The 23,669-nt window shown below is 40.4% G+C and overlaps 1 protein-coding gene across 4 annotated transcripts in view; it reads right to left on the minus strand.

Annotated features, from left to right (window-relative positions):
• dcc (DCC netrin 1 receptor) overlaps positions 1–23,669 on the minus strand; it is a 168,207-nt gene that overhangs the window by 143,368 nt on the left and 1,170 nt on the right. The gene's annotated exons all lie outside the window — the stretch shown is intronic.

Genomic DNA, 23,669 nt, shown 5'->3' on the forward strand with positions numbered 1-23,669 from the left:
GGAACAGACGTTTATTCATAATGGATATGAGAGCCGCTTTGATATCTGCCAAATCTATAAACTCGCCGGAAGGGAATGGAAATAGATGTTAAGAGGATTTATCGGCCGATCAACAAGTTTCCAGCACTGAGCGAACCCCTGAAGCTGAAGAGAAAGTGCTGTCGCATCAGCCGGTCTGTTCAGCTATATTAGAGTGACTCTGGACCACAAAACCAGTCATTAGGGACAATATTTGTCTGAGATACAACTATTTGAAAATCTGGAATCTGAGGGTGCACAAAAATCTAAATAATGAGAAAATCGTCTTTTAAAGCGGTCTAAATGAAGTTCTTAGCAATGCATAGACATAGACAGAAACCTGACTAAAACCTAATGATTTCAGTATTTTAAATGAGTCCACCCCCCAAGATTACTGTTATAATCATGAGTCGCGTCCAAAAGGCAAAGGGGGAGGTGTTGCTTCAATTTATAACAACGTTTTCAGGATTTCTCAGAGGGCAGGCTTCAAGTATAACTCATTTGAAGTAATTTTGCTTCATATAACATTATCCAGAGAAACAAGTGTTAATGATAAATCCCCTGTCATGTTTGTACTGGCTACTGTATACAGGCCACCAGTGTTGGGGTAGTTACTCAAAAAACTTAATTAGTTACTAGTTATTTCTATAAATTGTAATGAGATTACTTTACTAGTTACTGCATTTGAAAAGTAACTTCACTACTTATTGCTTAACTTTCCTTTTTATAGGGCCCTATATAATGTTTTATTTTTTCTCAACTCCTTTTTAATGGTTAAATTAAATTGTATTTATCAAAAAACATGTCTAATTAATTTAATTCATAACACATATATTTTCACAGCAATTTATTAAAATATTTTTTTTTAACAAAAATTACATGTTTAGGGCCATATGAAATTTTTATTTTTTCTTCACCATATGTTTAATTTTTTTTAATCATGTGTAATTATTTAAATGCATAAAATTATTATTAAAAATAATTATTTAAAATAATTATTAAATTGTTCTTTAAATAGCCTTATGAAATGTTTTACGATATTCTAACAATCTATCGATAAACACATACCTTGTGTCCTCTGTTTTTGTTTAAGCGTGCCGCGGATTGAAGAGTGCACTGAAAGATGGAGAGGAGACCGGTCTGACGCCGGTTTCATATGAAACTTAAGGGGACTGACTCTGAGGCGATCACAAATTTGTGTACAGTTTATGGAGCTAAATGCTACAGCGCCACTAAAAAAGCCTAGCGACGCCCATGCTTCTTGTGTACATTTCGGAGAACCAGGACAAACATTTCAATAGATCGCTCAGGCTTTTAGAAGGCACTAAAATCTGCTTCTTCTTATTCGGTTCGGTGCATACCGGTTCTATACCCAACCCTACTTTTAAGAAATATATTTTTAGATAAATGAACCCCAAACTGGCTAAGTTCTTGCTGGAGTGTGATTTGTATACTTCTCATCCAACCACAATCAAATTCACTCCATCGGGATGGCACGATTTATCTGGATAGTTTTTTTTTTTTTTTTTATGATGACAAGCCAAAATGAAATAGCAGTAACGAAGCTATTTTTAAAATGTAAGGAGTATAAAGTACAGATACTTGCGTGAAAATGTAAGGAGTAGAAGTAAAAAGTCCTTAGCATATCCAAAACCTCAGAACAACTTGATGATGTAACAAAAACTATGGATTCTCTCTTTTCTAGCATTTTAAGTACAGTTGCTTAAGGTAGGTTAAGGAAAACAGTCTGACATTTTGGTATAATGAGCATACTCACACCCTAAAGAGATCAGCCCGAAAAATGGAGTGCAGCTGGAGGAAAACAAGACTAGAGGTATTGTGTATTGCTTGGCGGGAAAGTAACCAATCATACAGAACAGCATAAAAAATGGCTAGATCTGATTACTTTTCATCTCTTTTAGAAGAAAACAAACATAACCCCAGGTATTTATTCAATACAGTGGCTAAATTAACGAAAAATAAAGCCTCAACAAGTGACTGACTTTATGAACTACTTTACTTCTAAAATCGATACTATTAGAGATAAAATTGCAACCATTCAGCCGTCAGCTACCGTATCACATCAGACAGTGCACTATAGACCCCCTGAGGAACAGTTCCACTCATTCTCTACTATAGGAGAGGAAGAATTGTATAAACTTGTTAAATCATCTAAACCAACGACATGTATGTTAGACCCTATACCATCTAAGCTCCTAAAAGAGGTGCTTCCAGAAGTCATAGGTCCTCTTCTGACTATTATGAATTCCTCATTGTCATTAGGATATGTCCCCAAAACCTTCAAACTGGAGTGCATTAGATTGGTTTAAATCGTACTTATATGACTGTCATCAGTTCGTAGCAGTGAATGAAGATGTATCATATCGATCACAAGTTCAGTATGGAGTACCTCAAGGCTCAGTACTAGGGCCGCTACTCTTCACTCTTTATATGTTACCCTTGGGAGATATCATCAGGAAACATGGTGTCAGCTTTCACTGTTATGCTAATGACACTCAGCTCTATATTTCTTTGTGGCCTGGCGAAACATAACAATTTGAAAAACTAGTGTAATGAATAGTCGATATAAAAAACTGGATGACGAGTAATTTCTTTCCGCTAAATTCTAAAAAAAGAGAGGTGTTAATTATAGGACCTAAAAACAATTCTTCGTCATCAGTTAGGAACCTAGGTGTGCTACTTGATCGCAATCTTTCCTTAGAAAGCCACGTTTCTATTCTATTTGTAAAACTGCATTTTTCCATCTCAAAAATATATCTAAATTACGGCCTATGCTCTCAATGTCAAATGCAGAAATGTTAATCCATGCATTTTTGACCTCAAGGTTAGATTATTGTAATGCTTTATTGGGTGGTTGTTCTGCACGCTTGGTAAACAAACTACAGCTAGTCCAAAATGCAGCAGCAAGAGTTCTTACTAGAACTAGGAAGTATGACCATATTAGCCCGGTCCTGTCCACACTGCACTGGCTCCCTATCAAACATCGTATAGATTTTAAAATATCGCTTATTACTTATAAAGCCCTGAATGGTTTAGCACCTCAGTATTTGAATGAGCTCCTTTTACATTATACTCCTCTACGTCCGCTACGTTCTCAAAACTCAGGCAATTTGATAATACCTAGAATATCACAATCAACTGCGGGCGGCAGATCCTTTTCCTATTTGGCTCCTAAACTCTGGAATAACCTACCTAACATTGTTCGGGAGGCAGACACACTCTTGCAGTTTAAATCTAGATTAAAGACCCATCTCTTTAACCTGGCTTACACATAATATACTAATATGCTTTTAATATCCAAATCCGTTAAAGGATTTTTAGGCTGCATTAATTAGGAAAACCGGAACCGTGAACACTTCCCATAACACCCGATGTACTTGCTACATCATTAGAAGAATGGCATCTGCGCTAATATTAGTCTGTTTCTCTCTTGTTCCGAGGTCACCGTAGCCACCAGATCCAGTCTGTATCCAGATCAGAGGGTCACTGCAGTCACCCGGATCCAGTACGTATCCAGACCAGATGGTGGATCAGCACCTAGAAAGGACCTCTACATCCCTGAAAGACAGCGGAGACCAGGACAACTAGAGCCCCAGATACAGATCCCCTGTAAAGACCTTGTCTCAGACGACCACCAGGACAAGACCACAGGAAACGGTTCACATATTACTAATCAAAAATTAAGTATTGATATATTTACGGTCAGTGTTGGGGAAAGTTACTTTTAAAAGTAATGCATTACAATATGGTGTTACTCCATAAAAAAGTAAATTACCACCTTATTTAGTTACTTTTTATGGAAAGTAATGCGTTATGCTACTTTTGTGTTACTTTCACGTTAAATATGAGCAGGGCTTGATTGTTTTTAATATAAGAAGTTATATTTTTTCCAAATATAAAAGCCCTTTCACACCAAAAAATTTAATGAATAAACCTCAGGCTGAAGGAAAAGTAAATTCAAGTCTGAACAGTAGAACACAGGAGAAGACAGTTCAACACTCTTCAGCAATAAAAATTAATGCACTTTCCCACTTAGTCTAGAACTAGATCATGTTCACACAGCGCACACAATACCTCTGTACTTCGGATTTCTACCAATATGGGGACAGGAGTCTTGTCGGTCAATAAATGGAAAAACAAAGTAACTGGTGTTACTTTTTTGAAAAAGTAACAGATATTTTCTTGTAAATTAAAAAGTATAATAATTACTTTACTAGTTGCTTGAAAAAAGTAATCTGATTATGTAACTCACGTTACTTGTAATGCGTTACCCCCAACACTGTTTACGGTAGGAAATTTACAAAATATCTTCACCAAACATGATCTTTACTTAATATTCTAATGATTTTTGGCATAAAAGTAAAATCAATAATTTTGAACCAAACAATGTATTGTTTGTTATTGCTACAAATATACCTGTGAAACATCATGCTTCTGTAGGATATGATATACAGCAGTGATGTGTGTGAAAACAGGTGAGTGACACACTGAGTTCAGTGCATAAGTATTCAGCATGAGGAGGATCACAAAAAGGCAGTTCAAGTTTTTCAAAGTTTGGATTACTGTCTGTGAATATAAACCACAGAAAGACTGCTGTGTAAAACTGAAATCTGAATGTTGTGCTTGTGTCAGTTTGCTGTACTACTAACAATAATCATTTACTAAAACACACAGAAACTCAAAGTTCTTCATTACAACATAAAGGTTTGGATTAACTTGAAGAAATGATGAAAAATATATACCTATAAAATGTACTTCTTAAAATAAAGTAATAGTAATGTAATAATAATAATCCCAATAAATTATTATAAATTATCAAAACTTTATTTTTAAAGAATAAATCGCAATTTTTCTTGCATGCTTTGATTTAACAAGATAGTACTTTTTTGCTATAAAGAGGGATTGTTTCAATCTGATTTGATGGAAAATTACATTTTTTGTTTTATATGACTTAATGTGATTACCATTGTTTTTGTTTCAAAATAAATAAATAAATAAATGATTAAACCATTAAAAAAAAATCAAACAGACGCAGAATTCCTGAAATAGATACATTTCATACACCCCTATTATTATAAAAAAAATTCAATAATAGTTAATAATTAAATTGATAAAGTTTTGTGAATTTATTTGATTAGACATGCTGTTTAATTATTCAAACATGCAAAACTACCAAGCTTGCCAAACAGAAGTTTAATGGCAACATATAATCATTGCTGTTAATAGTGTTCACCATCTGTTTGATTACGTCATTATCTGACAGCGTGATTTTTACTGAACATTTCCGCCATATGGACATCAACTTAACAGTCACCACTGATGAGCTACTACTAAATATAATGTAGAAACTTTTAAAATAGAAACTTAATTTTTCTGTAAAGCTGCTTTGCAATGATTTGCTTCACCTGCAGTCATCATGAGCTGCGCTCGGCTCTCTGAAGGTCGGCCAGAAACACGCAGAACTAGACAGTCATCCTGTACGCACTCGTTTATGAAGAACAGTCCCAGAGCCGCGCGCCGGCTGCAGATGGAGATATTATTCAAATATAATTGGCCATAACAGAAGGAAAATTAAAGGTTGAGGACGCCGTGCAGAGCATTTACTGCATGATTCAGTGTCTTCTCCAAACGCCGTTCTGCAGTTTAAAGATCATCTCCTGCTCGGAGCTATCGCTACAAACACACGGATATATGACAATATGATCATCTGATCGTCCTGTCAGCACACATCACATTCACAGTGACTCTGTGAGGTCAAATATCTGAAGGAGGACTCCATCTCAGTGTTTGACTGAAACTCAACATCAACGTTAAAACCCTTAAACAGATGCAAGAAAAAAAATTATTTAGCAAGATAAATAAATAAACCCAGTTGGAGTTCAGTATGCAAATATCACAGCTATGGTTTACGTTTCTAATGAGCTGTGGCTTTGATCTACAAAATTATCTTCAAGAGCTATTAATAGAGTCGTTAACGTGAACATGAAGCATTTGGAGCTCAATTAATTCATTAGAGGAATGAGACGTGAACCATCGCAGAACACTTACACCGTAAATCAGCATCGGTCTGTACTACAGTAACTAAACTAAAGAAGAAGAAAACTAGTACTTCAAATAAAACACAATTATTATTATGAAATATCACTGATCTGTATCAAAAAGAGGAGAGAACTGAAGAACAAGAACAACTGAAATACAAAATATTAATATTATATAAATAAAGTGTCTTATTACAGTTCTGCAGACACACAGATGATTCCACAAACTAATAATAACTGCAGATGTTTCATAAAGTGGTTTTTCTCACTGGGTCTGAAACCTAATTTCGACTCCGTGTTCGAGCGAGGACGCGTGACAGACACAAAGCATCATGGGAACTGACTGTTTGTCCTTTATCTCATAGAAACAAGTCATGAGCAAGAGTTCAGGAAGGAGACTCACAGAGAGACACAAACACATCCCAATATCATCACGCACACACACACACACACACTCACACACACACACACACACACACACACGGGTCACACAGTCCCATATTTCCCTGGTAAACACAGACTGATTCTTCCTCCTGAATATCAGTGTGTGACCTTCACGCTTCACCGAGGAGCTGCAATATTCCCACATCATTCCTGCGCTGAGACGCGCCGTGCATCCTCACAATCTGCCGGATGAAGAGCTCCAGCGTCAGTCATCACAGCTGTACACTCGTGAAGCGTCACACCACCGACGAGATCACTTCCTCTGAAGCTCACTAAACCAGACGACTAGTGCAGACCTGCAGAGTCAGATCAGCGCGGAGTGATTCTGATTCAGAGTCGGATTCACATTTCACTAAAATCACTAACTAACCAACATTTCTGTACTTTCCCAATCTTGTTCCACTGGTGCTGTTCCACTTCAGAAATGAGCAGCCTACAGAAGATTGCCTGTAAATCTCTATTCTGCTCTATTATTATCAGTAAATGTTGGACTCCACCTCTGTCCGCTGGTTTTCTGTCGATGTGCACAGGTTTTGTGTTTCGGTTTAGAACGGATTGATCGCAGACCTCACTGATCACAGTTAAAAAGTGAGTGAAAAAGCATTATTTGTGGATAATTTGGGCGAAACACAAAACCTGTGCTAATTGAAATCAATCGATATACTCCTGTATCGAGTCATATGATAGAATTATTGGAGATATCTGCAAATATCACATCGCTGGCTATGAGAATCAGTATTTATCGTACACCCCTGTCAAACAGTATATATTCAGTGTTAAAAATAATTCACAGATGGACATTTCCCAGAATTTCTTTACAATTCATTCAGAGCTGGATTCTCTCGCACAAATCCGCACAGATCCAGTCCAGCAAATGTGACCCAATCTCTTCTTCTTCATCCTGAACATTCCGGCTTCATCCCGTCCTTTATCCAGCGCTCCGTTCTTCCCTAACATGAGAAGTAATCTGCTCCAAACTAAGACCCTTCAGGCTTTAACAGAAGCAGAGTTAATGTGTGTCACGACACACTTTCAGTCTAATGCTCACACAACTCAACTCTATTCCTTTTAATATTACAAATGTTAGCAGTTCTGATTGTACTGTGATATATGTGTTAGATGTGTTCCCTGTATTCAGCTGAGGGTCTCGTCTGATTCGAGGGTCTCACAGGTGTGTGAGAGTCTGTGACGCTGAGGTTTAGTGTCTGTCTGCTCCATCAGATCATCACGTGAACAGCGTGGACCTTCACATCCGTGCGCTTCATCCTGGGCTTTGTGTTTGGGAGCGGTGCTCTCTAAAAGCAGGATTTATCTTCCTAGCCTTTGGAAAACGTATGGGCTTGATCCCGAATCACGGAGCGGTGACCCTACAGCTCATATCCAGAGCTTAAACCGCTGTGTTCGCCAGGCGATTCCACCCCATAAATCCCGCCGGCTCAGGCCTGATTCATTAAGGTATTGTTGAGGTTAAAGTCTCTGAAATGAATTTTCTGAGAGCGGCGGGAAATAAAGGCCAGAAGAAGTGAGCTCCGAGCGTAACGGGTCGACAGCAGCGGATGACAAATACAGCTGACTGTGTTTCAACAAGCTCTCGAGTCTGCCGAATTAACCCAGACCAGAGATGATGAAGATGATGATGATGATGTATCCATGCTCCTCCTCATGCAGAATCACTCCACATTCAGGATTATTTTACATGAAACACAATCATATCTGACGAGATTTGGACTAGCGGGTGGTTTCATTCTGGTACTGTACTGAATGACAGTAATTTATAAAAATAGAAATCGATTGATAGCAGAACTATGATTTTAGCATTTATAAGTGTTGATTTAACTGAATAATGGCACTGTTATCTTGCTGAAACTGAACTTCTTTCATAAATCACTGATTGTGTTATTTTCCTGCTTATTACAATAAAGCTGCTTTGCAATGATCTGAATTGAGCAAAGTGCTCCAGACAGAAACTTGAGATTTGATTTGATATGTTTAAGCATGACTATTCGTATTTTTGACCGCTGTTTCCTCAAGAGTCTCAAAGCAAGCGGAGCAGATTGTGATTTGTTTTAATAAAAGAGATGGTTGTGCTCTCTGTGTCAGAAACCATCAAACTCAGCGATGCATTACATGTAAATGGTTTGCTGGATGAAAATGCACAAATCAATCTGCGTTCGAGGATCGCTCTGGAGGAGATGAAGTAAAGCTGTGTCTCACTGCGTTCACGTTTCTGTGTTCCCTGGGAATCAAACCCGCAGCATCACAGTCATGTGTCCAGTTTACCAGGAGACCAGTGAACTCGTGCAAACATGTGTGCTAATACATATCCTGCCAAAATAAAAGATTGACAACTTAACGTTTCAAAATAAAGAACTCTTCCTAGACCTGCAGTGAATTACCTAACTTTGTGCCGTGCAATTCTACAGACTTTAAACGCAGAAGAAGCAGCAGCCAAATAACAATAATCCTGAACAAACACATCCGGCTCCTGCAGACCTTGGGCTCGTCTGCTCAGGCTTTACTCGAACCTCCCACACACTCCAGTCTGTCTCCAGCTCCCAGTGAAGGAGCGAACACAGGAGAGACGCGGGCTGAGGATGACGCACGCTTTGTTTCGCCGCGCTGCAGATGGTCGCTCTGGCATCAGAGAGACGGAGCTGAAGACCAGATCCTTCCAAATCCTACGAGTGTGTGTGTGTGTGTATGAGAGAGAGAGTCGGTGAAGACGCTGTGAGAAGCTCCCGCATCCGTCTGCGGTCGAGTGCATCTCAGAAGCCAAAGCAAACACACAAACACACAGTGCTGCCATCATTATTAAGGGCCAGACTCCATCGGGTCCAGCGTCTCCGTGCCACCTGACTCCTCTGGGTTTGATTGCACGGCAGGAGGCGCAATGAATGGAGGAGGACGGATCGCCTGATGAAATAAAAGATGGGAGCAGATGTCTGTTCCCGCCTGATCCATCTCTGTCTGTCTTTCTGTCTGTCCCGCAGGGTTTAGCACGCCTCCCTGGTGCTGTTATATGAGTGGAAACTGTTACATCAGTGCAAAGACAATTATACCAATGCAAAAAACAAACAAGCAAGAAAATATTATCAATACACAAAAAAGAATTATATCAATGTAAAATACTATGAACAAAAAAAAAAATCTAAATTTTCAATGCAAAAATACAATTAAGCAAAAAAATAAATAAATAAGTGCAAAATAAAACACAATTATACAACTGCAAAAAACTATCAATGAAAAAACAACTACAGAAGGCTTTATCTGGAAAAATGAATCAGTTGGAAAAACTATTTTCAATGCAAAAAATGTTTTTACCATTGCAAAAAATATATAAATAATAATAAAATAAATTATAAAACTCTTTTTAATGCAATACACAATTATATTGAAGCAAAAAAAATTACTATTAGCAATGCAAAAAACAACAACAAAACAACAACGAATAGTACATCATTGTAAAAAAAAAAACTGATTTCAGTCTAAAAACAAAGCAATTCTGAAAGTTTATTTGACATGTTTATTGAGCTCGCGCTGTGCACTGTATTATCTGTAGTTTTGTCAGGACCACTATCAAAGATGACTGACAGTTAGCAGATAAACAGTTCTGTTCTGGGCAAGAACTCCCCAAGCTGAACAGAACCAACACAAATGTACTGCAGATATCATTAAAGTTTGATAATTTAATATACACATTTTAGAATTAGTCTGATTCAAAGACTGAATCCTGACTGACGGAGGAGGAGCTGGGGATGGAGAAGGGTAATGAACTATTGAGCAATGTGAGAACTGCTGATAATACTGAGGGAAGCTTAGATGGGTGTCGTATTCCTAGAGAGAGTCAGCTGAAGTGAGCGTCTCTAACCAGATCTAACGCTTACACTTTATTTAGTTCGTGTAATAACAGAACAGACAAGTATATTTGACTATATGGACACACAACTGAATGGATTTCTAACTTCATTAGATTGAGAGAGAAACACTCGAGCCCTCATCAGATACTTCATTTATCTGTTAATTACTCCAGCGCTCCATCCGATCCTGACAGCAGAATGAGCTTCATCTGCCGTAGCTTCAGCCGTTAACCGCGGGCCGTATGCTCGCTGCTCTTTCATCTGTGACCCGTCCGGCTGTGTCCTTCTGTCGCCGTGTTAAAACAGAGGGACTCCTGGGAATCAGACTCTTTATGTGGCGACACGAGCGTGGCTCAGTAATGACCCCGTGCCGAGAGCAAAGAGACGCCCCACCAGCTCCAGCACAGCACAGCACCCGGGGCATATCAGAGTCACTGAATGAATGAATGGTATTGAGTCACAAAGGTGGGTATTTGTGTCACATTTTAATATTGTTAATGCAAACGTATTAAATGTATTGAAGGAGGAGTAATGGAATATAATTACAGTATTTTTGTCATTAAGCTTTAATGTATTTAGACTACTGTTTTCATGCAAACACCTATTATTGCTAGTTGCATGTCCAGTGAGAGCTGGTTAAACAGAAGGACACAGCGACGCTCCATTAGTGTAACTCACAGTCACATCAGCAGCTGAATGCAGATGGGCTCAGACGCCCTTGTGCAAGCGAACACACACAGCATCGATCGTCACCACAGCACTGGCGTGTTCTCGTATTATAAACGGCCTCAGAGCATCACTTCAGGCCTGAAAAGTGCACGAGACGGTGGGCCACAAATGACTTTCCATGCATTTCACTCCAATTCCAGCCAGCGTTCTGCCTGCTTGAGTGATTCTTCACCTCACATTACACTTGTCAAAAGGCAAGAGAGATGCTTATTCCTGAATGTGACAGTATTCATTTCTCGCTGTGGTAAACGTAACCTGCTGCACCTCATCGTATCTTCATCAGGATGGGGACATCAGTGAAGCGAGAGGACAAGACTGGGAATTCATAATTATGACTTTATGAATCAGTTCTGTCTTTTTAGCTTATAGTATGTCATAGTTCAACACTGTATCTCATAATTGTGAAGTTGAATTGTACCATCTGTTATCTACTAAAACAAACCCATAAAAAGCTAAAGGTGGGTGAGTAATGAGTAACACGATGACCAGAGCCAGCCTGATAGATCTGGAGGAGAAACTCTTAATGATGAAATGTTATTGGGCTGAACTAGTCCATTAATGCAGATGAGATGAACAAAAGCCTTGAGAAACACACACACACACGCACAGGCTCATAAAGCCACTTCACAGTCAGTCACACTCATGACAATTAAAGCACACACACACACACACACACACACACACAGCTGACGACGGGCCAAGCGTGGACAGATGGGGCCAATTGTGATGGAAATGAAGAGTGACCCTTGAACGCGCAGCTCTTTTGAGGACGAGATGTCATCGGCTCGTCTTTTATTTCAGCAGTGGTTTGTTTATCGTCCTCTCGTCTCACACAGATCTGGTCCGAGTGATACGGATCATGCAGAATCTCCTTTAATCGGTCATCAGATAGCAGCAGATTATGTTGTAGCATGAGCTTTGAGCGTGTCGAGTCACCGATACGATAAACGACACAATACACTCACTACACATTTGGTTTTGCATCTAAAATCCAGCAGAGCCATCTGAATGTGAGATTTATGGTCTTCATTGGCTTTTTAATCCAGCTAAGCTTCAGAGCTTTGGGGAACGTTCAGTGTTTATTGTTCATCTGCTTCAATCACAACCAGAGAGAGAGGGTTTTTAAGGTAACGCTAGAATTCATGGCTCCTCTGGAGCTCGTGCTGTATTCACTGACTGTGATTTGAGAGAAGATTCAGATCCTTCTGAGGTTTGGATCACACTTCAGACACCAACATCATGGGTTTGATTCCCAGCGAATACTCCCATCTGACAGAAGCTTTAATCCAAAGCAGTTTACACCGTACTGAAAGCATACATTTCCTGATCTTGTGTCTTCTGAATGCTTCCACAGTTTGAAATGAGATGCATTATAATGCATATTCAATATTAATGCACATGCAATTATGTACACAATAGAGACATTTCCATAGAACCACCGAAGTGTGAAATTGAACGCAACAAAGTTTTTACTTAATTTGGAATGACAATAATAGAGTTTTAAAATCACACAAGTCCAGCCATGATCATGAACATTAATTAGTTTAGCACTGAAAGGGAGATATTTAGGATTGTTTCCAATGCAGAAAATATAAAATATACATAATTTTTTTGTGTTTGCAACACCAAGGTCATGGGTTCGATTCCCAAAGAAACACATTACTCTACTGTCTGAGCTACAGGAATACATGTGTACTGGTGACAATACAAACTACATAAACACTAGAGAAAAACAAAACACTTAGAAGAGATGAAATAACCATGTGTTCATGTACATTTTTGTATTTATTTATTTTTATTTATATACAGATTTTGGCTAAGTCCCTCCTTATATTGATTCTTTAATCTTTAATCATTAAAAGACAATATTTGTTTTGAAAATATTGTTTTCATGCCCTGAAACGGCTTGAATGTAACTCTCCTCCCACACCTCATTTAGTATGTGGAGTCATGAATATGCAAATGAGCCCCACCTCCAGCTCAGAATACCTGCTGTGTTCTTCCACTCAGGGACTGAAGGATAAACGCTACACAGCGCTGGATAATTCAGCCGTATATGTCTGATCTCATGTACAAACTGCTCAGTGATGCTGCTGACTGATGAATTTGCACATGGTTTGTATTTATTCATATTAAAAACAGCATCTGAATACAGCAGAATGAGCTGTAGAGGTTAACGTGTATATGTAATGTGTTATGATTCTCATAAACTAAAGGAACTTAATTACTGAACAACACTGACCTTCCTAACAGCCTTTAATTGATTCATCATCACCATGAAGCAAACACTCATCTCTATTAATATAAACTCCATTTCTTGTTTCTAAGCTGCAAATATATAAATGATCATGATTGAAAACTCTATGAATGTATTTCAAAAACAAAAGAAAACCAAAGCAATATTTGCTAATTCAGTGCTAATTCATGATTTCTACATTAAATAACCATGTTATTGTTCATTTTAGTTTATTTATAATCAGAGTTTTCTCAAAATTCAACAGAGCATCTGAATATGGACAAATGAGCTGTAGATGATCATACTCATAAAGCATATGGAATATGATTAAGAGAGAAACACTGCCCTTCCAAGGCATTCATTCATTCATCTCTATTAATATAAACTCATTCTCTCGCTCATAATGTGACTTTCTAAATTACAACGAGTCTTTCATATCAATGCTTGTTCAATGCCAAACTATTGAAAGGCTGGCCGTAATAAATAAAGCAAACTCTCGCTGCTTTCAGTCGCACACTCCAGTGGCTGAGCATTAATGTGCTTGTACTGGGAAACAGATTCATTGCTTGTGCAAGCAGATTATTCTTGACTGGAGATTCATTCATTTGCATTGAAGTGTGCAGATGTGTGGAAAATACATTTCTGTACAGTCGTATCATCATACTCCAGCATCGGACTACATTAATCATTATTACAGTCACGTGTTATGATTATTAAACGCTCCAGCTCTTTTATTAACTACATTCACTTCATGATAGAGAACGATAAGGGGGTTGTGTTTCTAGAAAACACACATCATCTTAAATATAGAAGCAAGTGTTCAGTATTGTGTGTGTGTGTGTGTGTGTGTGTGTGTGTGTGTGTGTGTGTGTGTGTGTGTGTGTGTGTGTGTGTTTAGAGTGTGTGTGTGCTCTTGTTTTTGTATCATATCAGGACACAACTCTGTATAATGACATGGGTATGACACAGGTATTACAAGGAGAGGGTGACTTATGAGGACATAACCCATGTCCCCATTTTTCAAAACACTTATAAATCATACAGAATGAGTTTTTTTCAGAAAGTAAAAATGCACAAAGTTTCCTGTGAGGGTTAGGGTTAGGTGTAGGGTTGGTGAAGGGACATAGAATATACAGTTTCTACAGAATAAAAACCATTACACCTATGGGATGAACACACTTTACACAAAAACAAACATGTGTGTGTGTGTGTTTGAGTGTGTGTGTGTGTGTGTCTCTCTGTGTGTGTGTCTGTGTCTGTGTGTGTGTGTGTGTCTGTGTCTCTCTGTCTGTGTTTCTCTGTGTGTGTGTGTGTGTGTGAGTGTTTGTGTGCGCGCGCGTGTGTGTGTGTGTGTGTGTGTGTGTGTGTGTGTGTGTGTGTGAGTGTTTGTGTGTGCGCGCGTGTGTGTGTGTGTGTGTGTGTGTGTGTGTTTGAGTGGAAGCACTGGTCCATCTGTTAGTGTGATGTGTGAATAAGCACATCTGAGATCTGAGACGGACTGTCCTTCACGCAGCAGAGCAGATGTGAATCAGACACAGATCTGCTTCGGTCACGCTCACAGCGAAGCACAGAAACTCTAATAAACACAGAAACACTGGCTTCATCTGTCTTTACTGGCTCAATACTAACCATCCTCAGCATTAACCACACCACATCAAATCTCAAATAATCAGGTTTATGTGTGCAACATCATTTAAATCTTTAGGATCCACACAACTGCAAAGAAAAGACCCACATTCAAGCTTTCGTAAGGCTTTTGGTGCCACTTTTGACATTTTTGCAGTAAATAAATGACTATGATTGCACTTGTCGTCAGTATGTCATGTTTTTCTTTATAATGTTAATGTTTTTAAGTTTAGGTGTGTGATTAGACACTCAAAATATATTTGAATGCTATATATACCTGCACAGTTGTGTATATTACATTTGATTTATTCTTTTATATTCTCTTTAAAATGTTCATGTTTCGGTTTGAGGTAGGTTAAGGGGTCTAAAATGTAAATCATATCTTGTTTATCTTGTTTAGTGTTTGACTGATAAAGGGCCAGTGCTCAAATGTTTAGATGCTTCAATACATGCACACGGTCAGCTTCAGCATCTATAAAAACAAAAGACACATGTAGAGACGGAGATATGAAGTACAACATCTCTGAATAATAGAAGTGTGCTGTAATAGAAAGTGAATCTGAGGCTCACGGGGGTTTGGAAGCCAGACTTTCACACTGATGTGTGTGTGTGTGTGTGTGTGTGTGTGTGTGTGAAGGGTGACACTCTCTGTAAGATCACATTAATTCACTAATTAAGGCTTTAATTAGGAAGGCTTTTCCTCCAGCTTTCAGAGAAATTTATTTTCTCCAGCAGCCGACACAAAGTAGGACAAACGCTCTTTAACCACCGGCAAACATTAATCACAGCGGAGACGCCGTCTTTACATGTGATGAGTTATTCATCGAGACGCTCGGGCAAAACACACTCCATCTGACACACACACACACACACACACACACACACACACACACACACGCACACACACGCACACACACGCACGCACACACACGCACACACACACACACACACACACACACACACACACACACACACACACACGCACACACACGCACACACACACACACACACACACACACACGCACACACACACACACACACACACACACACACACACACACGCACACACACGCACACACACACACACACACACACACACGCACACACACGCACACACACACACACACACACACACACACACACACACACACACACACACACACACGCACACACACGCACACACACACACGCACGCACACACACACACACACACGCACACACACGAACACACACGCACACACACGCACACACACACACACACACACACACACACGCACACACACGCACACACACGCACACACACACACGCACGCACACACACACACACTCTCGAGTCACAGTTTGATCGGTCACTCAGATGTTCACCTGCTGGACTTTCTTCTGTTGAACAAAGATGAAGATCAACGCTGGGCTTTCACTGTATGTGAAAACGTTTCAGATATCGTGTTTTGTGTTTGTCATACAAATACACAACCTGAAAACCACATGGTTATAGTTTTACCATGGTATTGAGCTGCTATGTGTGTAATTTTAACAGTGTCTATCATGATTTAAGTGTATTCTACTATGGGAGACCAATGCTTACTACAAACATATGATTATTATTATTAATATCATCAGGCAGCCCTCACTGGATCATGCATCGGCCAGCTCTATCAGAGCGTGTGAATCTGTTCTTCCTCCGGTGTCGGTGGTTGTTCCTGATATGATATGGATTTACTACGGTACACAGACTGATAACTAGGTCTGTTCCCAGCAGATGTGCAGAAGTGTAGCTGAGATGATTTCCACTGGATCTACTTTCTTACCCTGAAATATAGCTGGATTAAATTCACTCATGTCTAAAATGAAAAACGAACTCTATTCCAGTTAAATACAAACATGGACTAAAGGACACATTGGTGACATGTGAAGAACTTCACACAAACTCTCCGGATCCGTCGCTCTCGATCAGACGATGGTCACGTCACAGATGAATCAGAATCAGAATCAGAATCAGAATCAGAATACTTTATTAATCCCCAAGGGGAAATTCTTTGTCACAATAGCCCGCCTTTCAAGCATAAGAAATGAATAAATAAAAATATAAATAGTATAAAAGTATAAATAAACATAAATATAAAAAGCAACATGGAATATTTCACATACAAGTATTAAAGATAATATTACACAGAAACAGGGATATTGTCAGTTAAAAATTAACTAAATGTCAGTGTATCAGGCAATTAGAGGGAGGCGTTATAAAGCTTAATGGCCATAGGGAGAAATGACTTCCTGTGACGCTCTGTGGTGCATTTCGGAAGAATAAATCTTTCACTGAAAGTGCTCTTGTGTTTGAGCAGCACATAATGAAGTGGATGGGATACATTGTCCAGGATGGCATGTAATTTGGACAACATCCTCCTCTCAGACACCACCGCCAGAGAGTCAAGCTCTACCCCCACAACGTTGCTAGCCTTACGGATCAGTTTATTGAGTCTGTTTGCATCTGCAACCCTCATCCCGCTGCCCCAGCATGCAACAGCAAACATGATAGAACTTGCCACCACCGACTCATAAAACATTCTCAACATCGTCCTGCAAATGTTGAAGGACCTCAGCCTCCTCAAAAAATAGAGACGGCTTTGGCCCTTCCTGTAGAGAGCTTGAGTGTTCTTAGCCCAGTCCAGTTTCTTATCAATGTGCACTCCTAGGTACTTATAATCCTCCACAGTGTCCACAGGGACCCCAAGGATGGAAACTGGGTTCACCGGTGTCTTTGCTCTCTTTAGATCCACAACCAGCTCCTTCGTCTTTGTCATGTTGAGCTGCAAATGGTTCTGCCCGCACCATGTGACAAAGTCCCTCACCACAGCTCTGTACTCGGTCTCATCACCCTCTCTAATACATCCAACCACAACAGAGTCATCAGAAAACTTCTGAAGATGGCAAGACTCTGTATGGTAGTTGAAGTCCGTGGTGTAAATAGTGAAGAGAAAGGGAGAGAGGACAGTCCCTTGCGGGGCCCCGGTGTTGCTGATTATGCTGTCTGATACACAGTGTTGCAGGCGGACATACTGTGGTCTGCCAGTCAGGTAGTCAACAATCCAGGACACAAGAGGAGCATCCACCTGCATCGCTGTCAGCTTCTCACCCAGCAAGGCCGGCCGGATGGTGTCGAAAGCACTCGAAAAGTCAAAAAACATGATCCTCACCGTGCTCGCCGGCTTGTCCAGGTGGGGGTAGATACGGTTGAGCAGAAAGATGATAGCATCCTCAACACCAATTCTGGGCTGGTATGCGAACTGGAGTGGATCCAGGATGGAACTAACCATAGGCCTCAGCTGCTCCATGACCAGTCTCTCCAGGGTCTTCATAATGTGAGAGGTCAGTGCCACGGGTCTGTAGTCCCTGGAGTTACTAGGACGTGGCGTCTTAGGCACAGGAACTATGCAAGATGTCTTCCACAGTACAGGGACCCTTTGGAGACTCAGACTCAGATTGAAGATATGATGAAGTACTCCACACAGCTGCGAGGCACAGGCTTTAAGCACCCCAGGACGAACACCATCAGGCCCTGCAGCCTTATTTGAGTGTAGTCTCCTCAGCTGTCTTCTCACCTGCTCAGAAGTGAGGCACACAGAGATTGGAAGAGGAGGAAGAAGAGATGAGTCATTTGGCTGGAGAGTGCTATTAACCTGTGGGGTGGAGGATGTGGGTGAAAGGATGTCCCAAGAGGAGGAGGGAGGACAGTGAGGAGGAGAAGGGAGTAGTTGGATAATAGGTGAGACAGCCGCAGAGTTAGTGGGTACATGTGCATGAGAGACAGTATCAAATCTGTTGAAAAACAGATTAAGTTCGTTGGCCCTGTCCAAGCTGTCCTCAACTCCACTGCAGCCATTCGATCTGAAGCCAGTGATGTTCCTCATGCCGCTCCATACCTCCCTCATGTTGTTTTGCTGGAGTTTACGCTCCAGCTTCCTCCTGTACTTATCCTTAGCCTCTCTGATCTTCATCTTTAGCTCCCTCTGAATGGCCTTCATCTCCTCCCTATTCCCGTCTCTAAAAGCCCTCCTTTTGGCATTCAGAATGTCTTTAATGTCCCTAGTTACCCACGGTTTGTTGTTTGGGTAACAACGTACAATTTTTGCTGGGACAATGCTGTCCACACAGAAATTTATGTAGTCCGAGATACACTCAGTAAGCCCATCTATATCCTCTCCATGTGGCTCACAGAGTGCACTCCAGTCTGTCACCTCGAAACATCCCTGAAGTGTTTCATAAGCCTCATCAGACCATCTACTCACAGTCCTTGTGATCACAGGCTGCCTTTTCACCAGAGGCACGTAACAGGGATTGATGTAAACCAGGTTGTGGTCTGACCTGCCCAGGGGGGGGAGGGAGGAAGAGCTATATGCATCCTTGACGTTAGCATACAGCAGGTCCAAGATCCTCTCCTCTCTAGTGTGGCATCTCACATACTGGGTAAAGTTGGTTAGTGTGTTATTCATATTGACGTGGTTGAAGTCACCCGAGATCACTATGAGGGCACTCGGGTGTTTAGTCTGAAGTTCAGCAATAACGGAGTAAATAACATTACACGCCGACGTCGGGTTAGCAGAGGGCGGAACGTAAACAGCAATGGCAATGGCATGTGAAATTTCCCGTGGCAGATAATATGGCCGGAGTCCCACAGCAAGCAGTTCAGTGTCCGGGCTACAAATACGCTGTTTAATCGTAATGTGACCTGGATTACACCATCTGTTGTTAACTAGAACGGCAAGCCCCCCACCTTTACGCTTACCGCTCTTGTTGCAGTCCCTGTCAGCTCGAACAATCTGAAAGCCGTCGATGGAAACGTTGTGATCAGGAATATCCGAGTTTAGCCAAGTCTCCGTAAAGCACATTAAACTACACTCCCGGAACTCCCTCTGACTCCGGGCTAACCCTGTTAGCTCATTCATCTTATTAGCCATTGACCTCACGTTGCCCATAATGAGAGAGGGGAGACACGGCTTAAACCTCCTTCTCATAAGTCTCTGTTGTCTGGAGCCCTTTCTCTTCCCTCGCCGCCTCACTCCACCTCTACAACCTCTGTGTGTTCTCCTCCAGATCTCAGTGGGGATGTCTATGGGTCTGTGCGCCGCAGTCGGCTTCAGCGCGATCAGCTGGTCCTGGGTGTAAACAAAGCAGCCACGAACAATTCCGTGGCTTACTAAAACTTTCTCAAACTGCATGATTAGAGAGAGTCTATTTAAGTTAAATTACATATGGACCAAATCACACCAGTGAAGTTTAAAATTAGAATTAAAGTTAAAAATAAGGTGACGAAACGACGGGGCAACTGCAACAGGCTGCATGCAAGCTGGCGCATGCGCTCTCAATGACGATGATTATCATCACCAGCCCTTCGTAACGAGCCACTGGAGGCCAGGGTTTTACCGCGGTTTAGGGATGTTTTAATGATGCAAGACGTGTGCATCTCTACGGTTTATTAGCCAAGACAGAACTGGTGCTCTTCACCAACAAACCTCTGACCTTCAGCATTCAGCCTCACAACACAGACTGTGATCAGCCATTTCTAACATCTGTTTACAATCTACATCTATTTATAAAATCTATTTATAATTAACATGTATTTATGGATTAAAATTGTAATTTATTAAAACAAATACATATATATATATATTTGTTGAAGTTTCCATTTACCACTACAGCAGTAAAACATTATTTCATTGTTTGAATCATTGACTCAATAAATTGGTTCAAATATACAGTCATTTAGGAACGAAACAACTGACGGTCTTCAGAAGTGAGTCACTGAATCATTGTTTTAACTGATTCGTTCAAATACACTCATTTGTTTGGGACTATATCAGTTGGCAAAGCAAAAACAATGTGAAAGTATTTTACTGAACAATGCCTCTGTTACTCCATCGACCTATAAAAATAGATTAATATCATTCAATGAGTTATATTTCTAATTGAACATCTGTGCTGAAACAGGATCATAGACAAACACACTCCTGCTGGTGTGATACTGTATGTGTTCCACATTAAACATGCTTCAATACTTCACACATATCTGTTCTACAAAGAGCTAGTTTCATGATCAAAACCATAAAACACAGCCTAATCAGAGAGAGTAAATGCTAATTACATTAACCTGATGTTTTCTATAAATCTAAGGTTGGAAACATTGGGAAAACTACACATTCTGTTACATGTTTCGTTAGGGAAAAAGACGACAGGTTTAGAGAAGCACAGAGCAATGTGAACATGGTGCATTCAGAATCAAACACAAGCATAGCTCATGATTACATCACTAGAAGCACATGAGAGAGTCTCAGCTGATGTGAATCCAGGATCACACACACAGAAGCAGAGCATGCGGTGCACCACTGACCCTGGAGCAGCGTTTAACCCTCACATGTCTGCTTCTCTGAATTAATGAGCACTTACAGAGATTAGTGATGCACAAGAGCGCTTGGACCGAGCCGGAGAGTCTCCCGTCATGCAGCGTCACAGGAGCAATAGTGTAATTATTCATTCACAGCGTGATTAGCTGTTGAGCTCAAGAGCTCTTGAGAGGAGTAATGAAAGTGACAAGCACAGCACGTCATCTTTGACTGACACAAGGACTTTAAACCTCAGATAAACACTGCATTACTGCTGTTACGAGTCTCACCCAACCGTCACCACTGATCACAGAGAAACCAACTACTCTGGAACGCCATTAAACACATTAGATCAAGTCTCACAATGCAAACAAACTTCTCAGTTATCTGTCAGATTAGTTTCAGTGTTCAGTGATGGAGTGATTGACAGCTGTCCGTCATCTACTGCATGGGACTCTTCAAACGACTCAGAGTCTCCGATCAAACACTGTTTCAGAGAAGATTCAAAGATTTGAAGACTCAAAGACGGAAAGAGGATCAGCTGGAAATATATTATATATCCTGTGTTTGCGTCCCGTTTCACAAACTGTACGCTTGCGTTCCTGGCTCTGGTGAAACACAAACCACTGACCGGAGAAGTGCATCTGAACATGAACATCCTAACAGTCCTTCACACGAACGCTCAGATAACCACTGCCAGAATTAACACGGAAGTATAGCTCCAGTGCTTGATTCTGATTGGCTGAGCCGCGGTCGAAGCTGTTGTGAATTACTCTACAAACACACACCTCTTTATTTCTGTTGTTGCTCGGCAACCACTTTGTTGCAACCACAACTGATTGTGCTACATTGTTTAGCGAAAGAATAATGTTTTAATTAATATCATTACATTTTATTTACTTTATTTCATTTTGTGAAACCTTACTACGTATATGGAACAACCGTTATATAAAAGCAATAATCCCCGTGAAGCAGTGGTTTACAGTTTATAACAGCTGGGGGGGGGCAGTCTGTTCCACGCTGTGTTATAAACTCACTGTCTTGTTGCTTTAATAACCAGAGCTAATCGACGGATCCGAGACATGTTTGTGATCCCAGGCTTCTCTTCACCCGACTGAAGAGAAAATCACCAAGTGTTGAGTCCAGATTAAGAAGTAGCTCAGCTCCATGTAATACCTGAACACAGATCGATCCGCAAACAAAAGCATGGAATTGGATACAAAGAGAATAAAAGAGACAGCGAGAGCGTGGAGACACCTGCTGCAGAACCGAGTCGATGAGGAGAATGTGTCTGATGCATTAAGAGTGATTCCTCTGACACACACCTGGAGCTTCAGACTCATCACCAGGAGTGCACCTGGAAATATACCACACAAACCCTTCTACACACACTGACTGATGCTGTGGAGGAACACCTGATGGCTCATTAAGACACCCAGTCATTTTCCGGAGGACACACCCTATATTTCTCTCTTCCAGAGGGGTTGGATTCGATCTAAAGTGTGAGATATGCGACCTGTTTGCTGTACAACATTCATTCGGATCCATACGGTGAAGTTGCCTTCAGCTGAGCACCTGACAGACACAGACACATCTGTTTCCAATTGAGATGTTTGCAGAAAAACACAATGTGAGTTTACATGAAGACAGCAGGTGTGAGATTCTCTCCAGAGCTGGACGCATTAAAGCTTTACTTCACGAGTAACGAGTCTGATATGTTATTGTTATTATGTGAAATGTGATTAGAGATCACACTATATAAGAAGATATAGTCACACGCTCTCAAACTGAATGATTTTACTGATCCAAGAAACTGGACACCAGTGAAGACAAAGAGCGGTGGAACTGGAAATCAAACATGAATCGATCACAACAGAGTCTAGCTCCAAGAGATTTCTAGATCAGCACAAATGCACAAGACGTCTCCAGAGCTGTGTTTGCGTGTTCTCCGTGATCCTGAAACACAGGATTATTCTGAGCTATCAGACTCTTAAAATAAAGGGTTGTTTTTCACACTGATGAATCATTTTTGCTTCCCTAAATAACCTTTCAGTGTATTTCTTAGAAGAACCCACTTTTTTAGTTTTAATAATCTGGAGAACCTTTTCCAATACAATATAAAGCTTCTTTATTGGTATTGATGCTCCACAATGAACCTTTAACATCCATTAAATCTTTCCATTGCACTAAAGAGTCTTTATAGTGGAAAAAGTTCTCAAATGTTCCTCAGAAAAAGAAAAACAGGTTCTTAAGAGACCCAGAAAAGGTTTTTCTGTTGAAATCAGTGCTGACTTGTGTTCTCTATTCGAGGCTGTAGTGTTTT

Source organism: Carassius auratus, chromosome 5 (assembly GCF_003368295.1).
Source record: "Carassius auratus strain Wakin chromosome 5, ASM336829v1, whole genome shotgun sequence".
In the NCBI taxonomy this organism is placed as follows: Eukaryota; Metazoa; Chordata; class Actinopteri; order Cypriniformes; family Cyprinidae; genus Carassius; species Carassius auratus.